The following is a 9,012-nucleotide window of genomic DNA, read 5'->3' as shown; positions in this document are numbered from 1 at the left end:
ACTAAACAATATATTGTTAAGATGCAAACACTAGAAATAAAGAGAAATATAGAGAACTATATGTGAAGAATCAGTGGAGTGGCAACGTGAAGAAGGGAAGGGTTTGGATGAGGAAATGAATGCCCAAAGACAGAGGACATTTCTGGGATACAAACAAAGTTTTTATTAAACACCATAATGAGTCCAAAGATGCACAGAAGTATTTTTCTTTTATATTTTCAGAGGTGCTGAGGATCAAGCCCCAGGCATGGCGCATTTATCAAGTGCTTTAATATTAAGTCGAATCCCCGGCTCTAGTGTTTTTATTCTTCTGAATTGTTTTTATATATTTCATATACTCTTCATCATGTATTTCATAACTTTTAGAAAATTGTCAAATAAATATAAATAGGATGCTAGCAGAGAGTTACTGCTTTGAAACATTCTTGAAATTATTAAAAGGATCTGTTATAAGAGAAGTCACAGTAAATGATACTTTGGAGCTTTGCAATCTGACAAATTAGCTCTTGCTACAAAGCAGAAATGTAAATGCAGCATTATTTCCCTTGCAATGCTGAGTTGGCAAGTCATCTCAGGAAGAATATGCGGCGCCCAGAAACAAAGCTGGAATTGAACTCCAGAGTATTAAATACCACAAAGCCAGAACAACCATGCAACTAACAACATGAAACAAGGGCCACAGTGGGTAGGGGACAAATTCAACCAACTAATTCAATGAGGAGGGAGGATAGTGGAGCTAAGAAGCCTATAAGCTAACACTCAAAAGCCATTGTCACAGTGGAATGAGGAGAGTGAAAAGAAATCAAAATATTCTGACCAAAAGAACTCTTTTTCTCCCTTTAGGCCATAGTGAGGCAATTATGTTAAGAAATGTTACTTTGAAGGGAACAGAAATTGGCTCTAAACAAATCAATATGCACTTAAAAAGGCAATGTTGACCATTTCTTGGCTTAGATGCTAGTGGATGGATCCTGTAGCCACATACATAATCTTAGTCTTAAGCTCAGTTGTTGCAGAAAAACAGTAACGAAGGGAATGGCATAATATTCATGAACCTCCAGATGGAGAAATCTTTTCTTTGAATTTCATCACTTCCTTACAGTTTTAAACTTTCAATAACTTGGAACCTTCAATGTGGGAAGTGTGAATAAGAATTCAAATACCTGGACTGTTAGATGCCAAATATTTAAAGAATCGGAAGAAGCTGAACAAAGTGGCCATGCCTGTAATTGCAACGCACAGAAGGATAAGGCAAGAGGATACGTTCAATTTGAGGCTATCCTGTCCTGCAAAGTGTGTTCCTGATGAGCTTGGGATAAGACTGAGGTCTTATTTCCAAAACCTAACAACAACAACAAACAACAACAAAAAGAGAAATAAACAAAATTGTATTGATGCACACATGTGGAGATATTTTTCTTAAGCAGAAAAAAAAATGAAAAATGAAATAATAGGTGCCAGTAAGAAAAACTGACAAGCACGGGAGAGGAAGGCTCATTAGTACCATGACTACTGACCTGTGGAAGGGATAGATGTGACGAGTTGTAACTAATGTTAAATTTTTTTCAGAAGTCTTTGGGTGAATGGAACCAAGAAATGGTCAAGCTGTTAGGGCAGAGTTGCCCAAAGTAACTCAAGGTGTTTATCATAGTGAAGATAATAATTCATATACCACAAAGAATTCTATTCTTTGTGGGGAGCCTCAGAAGCTGGCCTACTGTTACTACTTTTTATGAAAACTTTCATATTTATGGATGAAACCACAGCAGAAGTCCAATAAGACAATGATACAGGTAATTTTAAGTATTGGTGTGCATTTGTTTTTATGATATGTTTATTAATTATTCTAAGTTTCATTAAGGTAGTGTGATGGTTCACAATGATATCTAGTTGAATTATTCTTGAGTCAGTGCAAAACTAAACCTCTCACACGTGTGTGAGGGAATTTCTAGATTGAATTGACTGGAGTCAGAAGTTCAACCATAAACATGGTCAGTACCATTCTTAATGGAATAAAAAGGAGAAAACAAGCTTAGAACAAGCATTCATTTCTCTGTGCTTACTGACATTGCATATAAAATGATCAGCAGCCTTTGTATCCTGCAGTCATGGCTTCCACTTATGGTGGATTGTACCTAAACGTTGTGAGCCAAAGTAAACACTTCCTTCTTCAGCTGAGCATTTTTTTATGACAATGAGAGATGCAGGTACAATGCCTACTGTTAGTTACCAACTTGACTATATCAGGAATAAACCACAATCTATAAATGAGGGGCTACCTGTCTTTGAGATGTTGAGGAAGACAGCATGCCTTTGATGGGATTTTGGGGATGGAAGACTCAGGCTTTTGAGCCAGATCTTGAGGCAGGAAGATATATGTCTTTAACCAAGATCTTGAGGTAGAACACACATTTAATCTGGGCCACACTTTTGTTGGAAGCCTATGTAAGGACATGGAAGAAGGAAGGCTCATTCTTCTTTGTCTGCTTACCCTCACCTTGCTTGCACATCTATTCCATCATTGGCTTTGGAGCCTACTTATTCAGGATCCCAGAATACTCAGAAGACTATATGAGACACCTAACCTTGTGTGATTGAAAAACTACTAGATTCTTGAATATTCCATGCACAGCTAGCTATAGTTGGATTACAGCCTGTAAGTCATTCCAATATATTCATTTATATTCATTCCATAAGTTCAGTGACTCTAGAGAACACTGACTAACACAGCAGGTAAGGAATCTTCCTGATGTACCTGAGAATGCTTTCAAATTCCTTTTTCTCTTCTGCAATCTATCCTATGAAGTAGGTTGCAATTGGTTACTAGGTGTATGAAATCTATAAGCAACTAGCTTTCCTTAGACTTGTGTACTATAAGAGCAGTAATAGTTAGTATACTTTTCCTGAGTGTTTTTTCCACTAGAGAATTTATCCTGAATCGTTTGTATGCTATAAACATCAATGTTACAAAGTTGAGTGCATAGAAGGTTCATCCTTAAAGAAAGATAAAAAAGGTGGAAGCAACCATTTACAGTTGATCGATATGTAAAGTTATTCTAAAGAGACACCTGTGATTTCTTTGTTTGGAAATAATCATTGGCTTTTTTGCAGGGCTACTTTCATATACAGTAAGAGAATAGAGTATACCATTCATTAAGTGTTCTTTCAAGTGAGGGCTACCCAAACCAGCTCTTCACCACAGGAACTTTAATTATACATAGCTCATTTAAAATGACATATTTTTTAAAATACCATAAAAAATTTAGGTAGATACGCTTATTTTTCTTTAGAAGAACAGAAAGTAATAAAATTGTATATTCTAAAACAAATCCATGTGGTGTGTGTGTGTGTATGTACATTTATATGTGTGTGTATAGATAATGATTTTTATTTTTGTAGGCATATAACCTTGTACATGTACATATGTATAAAAATATCATCAATTAGCTCAATATATCCCCATCATTTGCCAGTGTCTTGCAGCTTAATTTCAACTTTGTGGTTTAATCACGTTATGGATATTTTTCACATGAAATCCATTATTGGCTTGTTGTGATCATTCTATAATATTCCTAGCACCATGTAATACATTTTATGTATGTGGTACATTTGTGAATATGCATGTGGTCAGAGGATGATATCTGTGTGTCTTCATCATTTTTTACCATATTTTTCTTTCTTCACAGTGAACCTAAGTCTCCATTATTGGATCAACTGATTCTCCAGTGAGCACAGGGATCCTCCTTTCTCTGCCTCCCCAGGACTATAAATCCAGGTATATGACATGGAAGCACATTTTGCTTTTATATATATAATGGAGATCCTGAATTTCGAACTCAGCAACTAATTCATAACAAATAACCTCCTTAAAAGTACCTTTGTGGAGCTAGAGGAATAGGTGGCTGGGTAATACATGCTGTGTAAACATGAAAAGTTTGGATTCCCATGAGCTTCATAAAAGTCAAGTATGGCTGGCTCTGCAGACACTCTCAATGCTTAGAAGCACAGACTGAGAGGCCCTGGTTATTGGTCGATGGCTAGACTAGCTGAATATCTGAACACAGAAACAGTGAGTGGCCTTTTCTCAAAATCAAGGTGAAGAGTAATCAAACAAGATGCCTAATGTCAACCTCTGACTTCTACATGTACCAGAACACAGACTGAGCACACACATGCACAGAAATGTATTCATGACAATGTATACAGTGCTTTCATAGAATAGGTCATAATAATCGATTGATGACAAAAATGATGTGTGAATTGAAGCTTGCATAAGTTCTTTCTAATGTTTTCTCCCATTGTCTGTCCTCAGTATCTGTTAACTTTTGCATTTTTATAGGATATATGAGAAGGCATCTGCCTCTCTGCACCCTGAGTAGCATAGGCAATGTTTATTTATTTGTATTCGTCTCTCAGAATGATTGCTTCAACACATTTCATTTCATATTTTTACTGAATACTTACATTTCTATTCATTTCTTTTTTGTAAGTTTTATCATGTGACTCTTAAGCTGTACAATATTTGCTGTTTCACTGATTTATAGAAGTTCTTATAATACATCTTACTCATTATATATGAAAATGTTTTTTCCTTCAATATTTAATTTTTTTAAATTTTGAGATCTTTTTCGTTTGAAGGTAATCTTAATGGTATTAAATTCACAAATATACTATTTTTATTACCCAATTCTAATTATCTGAAACATACATTGCAAACATACAAATATCTTATTCTCTCCAGATGTCAATGCCCATTCATCATGGTTTTGGAAATGGGGAGAATAGATTCCACTTAAATTGTAAATCAGTATGTATTTCTTTACAGGTAATAAGCAAAATTCATACAAAATAGTAATTAACAATGATCTTCTTTACTTGTTAACTCACAAGGAAACACCTTCAAAACTGTATTTTGCTAACATTTCTGTACTAAAATGTAGAAAAACTGAACTACACAAATATGGAAAAGTTAAAAATTCCTTAACTTTTTATTCCTGGTACCACTACCACAATTTAAAGGACAGTATATCTGATGTAATGAAAAGAAAATACAAAGCTACAATAGATAAAAGACGTCAGGAATGTACATCTAATTGACACTACAAAAGCTGCCCTTTTTGTAAACTGTGGCTATGACAGTTCTGAACAAGAAGGGTTTCCTGTTTAAGCTGCAGTAACTTTTCTGACTGTGGATCATCGTTCCTTCTGTGGCAGAGTTTTACAGTTCCTCTGATGCATTCCGGATGATTGTCTTCAAGTAAGCTGCACTTTCCTGACAACTCCTAGCTCTCTCTCCTGCTGTAGCTGTTCCTGTTTTGTTTTCAAACTTTCTGCTACCATGTCCACCACTTCCACCTCCAGATCCACAGCCACCACCATACAGACTTCCACCAAAACTGCCCCCTTCGTGGGTCCATAATCTGATAGCTGCTGTCCACTATAATTGCCAAAGTCATTATAGTTCCCACCACCACCATAGTTACCTCCACCAAAATGTCCTCCTCCATTGTAACCATCATATCCTCCTCTTTCACCACCTTATCCACCACCTTGGTTTCCATATCCCGGTCTACCACCTCCATAACCCCCTCCACTACTGTAAACAGGACCACCCCATAGTTACCCCCATAACCTCCAAATCCATTATATCCACCATCACCACCTCCATAACTACCTCTGCTGCCACCACCTCCACCACCATAGCCTCCTCTTCCACCAAAGTTTCCTCCACGACCAAAGTTTCTTCCATGACCCATGAAGTTGCCAGATCCACCTCCATGATCTCTCTGTGATCCCGAAGACTGCATCCCTTGTTTAGAAAGGGTCTTTTTCACTTCACAGTTATGCCCATAATAGTGTGGTATTTCTGAAGAACAATTTTATCAGCTGTGTCATGATCATCAAAAGTTACAAAAGCAAATCCTCTCTTTCTCCCACTCTGCCTGTCTTCCACCACTTCTGTGGTTTCAGTCTTGCCGTACTTTTCAAAGTAGTCTCTCACATTATATTCCTCTGTATCCTCTTTAATACCACCAATAAAAATTTTCTTCACCGTTAAAGGTAAATGGCCACCAGGCTTTACAGAGTCCTCTCTAGAAACAGCTCTCTTTGGATCCACCACACACCCATCAACCTTGTGTGGCGGAGTACACAGTGCAGCATCCACCTCTTCAACACAAGAAAGAGTAGGTCACAAAGCCAAAGCCTCTGGAACGTTTTGTTTGGGGATCCCTCATTACCACACAGTCTGTAAGTGTCCCCCACTTCTCAAAATGTTCTCTGAAGCTATCATCTGTGGTTTCAAAGCTCAGACCACCAACAAACAGCTTCCTCAGCTGCTCTGGTTCGTTTGCATCATGGCCTTCCATTTTGAGACCGGACTTGCCTCTTCCAACTTGAGGTCAATATCTCAACATGTAATTTTTAAATGTTTGACAGTTTCATACACTTATAAAATGTCTCCATACCTGTATTCACCCCATTACCCACTTATCTCTCTCTCACTACTGTTGATCTGCTTTTTCATATGGCTCTACTTCTGCTTCTTTGTGGTGTCTGTGTGTGTATGTGTGTTCAAGTGTGATCATGTACTAGTGTGCTGTGTGTTCAGGGTTACAATGGTTATGATATATCTAAAGCACTGGATTCCATGTGATTTCTATGAATTCTCTAGCTCTTATGAACCTTCTCACAGTACCCCCCCTTTACCACAATACTCCCTGGGCCTTTGAGGAGGTGAGATAGACATCTAATTTAGGGCCAGGTTCTCAAAAAACCTTTCACCTTAAGACACTATTCTAGTATCAAAACGGAAGGGTTTTTTGTTTGTTTGTTTGTTTGTTTACCCTCTTCTTATTTATAAAGATGTCTACATCATTATTTTCAAAGTAAACTATCAGTAATTTTCATATAGTTTTCATTACTTATTTATTATTTTATCCCTTTAAAACTGTGTTTAATTTAAGTAGAATTGAATTACTTTGTCCCTGCCCTTCCTTCTTCAACCTCCTCCCAGTTTCCTGACCTTGAGCTCACACATACCCCACCTAAGGTTAATAGCCTCTTGTCTATGATTAAATTTATCATATAAATATGTGTATATGTATAAATAAATGTGTGCATATGACATCAAGCAGACCAATCTGCATTCCACAATTAATGAGGAGGCTCTCAACCCTGAAACAAGTTAATTCTTCTCCCAGCAATCTTTACTTTTACTGTGATTCATTATATAAGTGTGGGAAATTTGTTCCTTCCAGGGTAAAATGCCCATTAATGCTTGCATTATTTCAGTCTTGTTTATGCAGTCATTTCTAGGAGAGACTGTTTTACCATAGACTTCCTTGTATCCTGAAGCATACAAACTTTCTGCCCCAGACTCCACAATGTTTTAATGTTTTCTTTTACCTCAATTAACTCAAAAAGTACAAAATAAGTGTCTTTAAACTCTCTTTTTCCTTCTGAAACTAGCTAATAGTTATCTTTCAAAAATCTATAGAAAAATGAAACTTGTCCATCATGGATCATGGAGGAGATTATAGAACCTTATGTATGACATGTAGGTGCCCCTGGAGGCCAGAAGAGGGCACAAGATCTCCTAGAGCTGTCATGACAATAGATAGTGGGGTTGCAGAGATGGATCAGCAGGGAAGAGCTGTTTTTGCTTTCCCCAAGCATCTAGTTAAGTTCACAGGCTCCAGTCCTGGTATCTTATACCTGCCTGTTACTATATCTTTAGGGTATCAACCACCCCTTTCTGGTCTTCTTGGGTATTTGCACATACACATACCACACATATACATATGATTTAAAACAAAAATTAGTTTTTAAAATAATAAATAAAAATGAAAACATCAAAAATTTTCTAGGTGAACAATAAGTAGAATGTTACTAATCATTGACATTCTCCCATGTAATACCTTGCAATAACACAATATCCATATACATATAGTATTTTGGGGGACTTTAGTATTTTGTGCAGTCCTGAAATCCAACTTATTTTCCACATGGTTAAGGATAGAAGAATAGTCTGTTGTACACAGCAAAATACTGTTCTCTTTGTCTGCCTCACTTGGTCATTTTTAATTCCATCATGATCTTGGTTTGGAAGGAGAAAATTATCCTGGGAAAAGGCAAAGATTGACATAAAATGACAAAAATATAAAGTAAACAACTGTCCTAGAAGCTCCCTAGGAATTCATGTAGGAAGCCTTGCTATATATCCATAGATCCTAGATCCATCTGGAAGAAAAATCCCATGTGCACTTGCAAATAATATGTATCCCCTTTCCTTGTGTAGAATGTCATCTATGACTGTTGTATTGATTGGTTTCTGCACTGCTCAAATTTTATTTTCCTATGAAACTACTGTGTGAGCTTTGTTTCCATTCTCGAAACTGTACTAAATCTCATTTAATAATTTTTAGAAATCACTCTAATGCTGTCAAAGTTTGACTCGTAGGTATTTAGTCCCTGATGTTTACTTTTTTCATTTTTAACATCTATATTTCATTAAGACTTACCATTTTCATTGATCTATAATGTAATGCCCTCCTTTGTATTTCTTACTCAACAGAGCCCTTAGTACACTAATCAATGATGCATGCCACAGTTTAAATTTTTGTGTGTATCTTGTCTGTGTGTGTGTGTTTCACTATCAGATGTTTGGGTTGTTCTGTATTTTTTTACACCTTACAATCAGTTTTTGTGACCAGATAACCAGATATGTTTTTGAGCACAATAACAGAAGGATCTAGATTATTATACAATGGTTCCTTCTTCTCTATCAGTATCAGGAATATAAGGGTATACTTTTTACTATTTGGGTTTTTTGTTTTTCTGAATTTCCACTCTGTGATCCTCATTAAAGTGGTCAAAGTAAAACTTACAGAAGTCTTAAGAAATACTCCATCTTTGTTACCTGTGTTCTCTGAATCTTTCAATGCATCTCTCTGTCTATCTATCCATCTATCTATCTATCTATCTATCTATCTATCTATCTATCTATCTATC

At 36.5% G+C, this 9,012-nt stretch overlaps 1 pseudogene; it reads right to left on the bottom strand.

Moving 5' to 3' along the window:
• Positions 1–5,218: 5,218 nt before the first annotated feature.
• LOC114616990 lies at positions 5,219–6,368 on the bottom strand (annotated as a pseudogene).
• Between the last annotated feature and the right edge of the window lie 2,644 nt (positions 6,369–9,012).

This window comes from Grammomys surdaster, unplaced genomic scaffold, assembly GCF_004785775.1.
Source record: "Grammomys surdaster isolate TR1022 unplaced genomic scaffold, NIH_TR_1.0 133, whole genome shotgun sequence".
NCBI lineage: Eukaryota > Metazoa > Chordata > Mammalia > Rodentia > Muridae > Grammomys > Grammomys surdaster.
The sequence above is the reverse complement of the archived record's forward strand: the minus strand, read 5'-3'. Positions and strand labels throughout refer to the sequence as shown.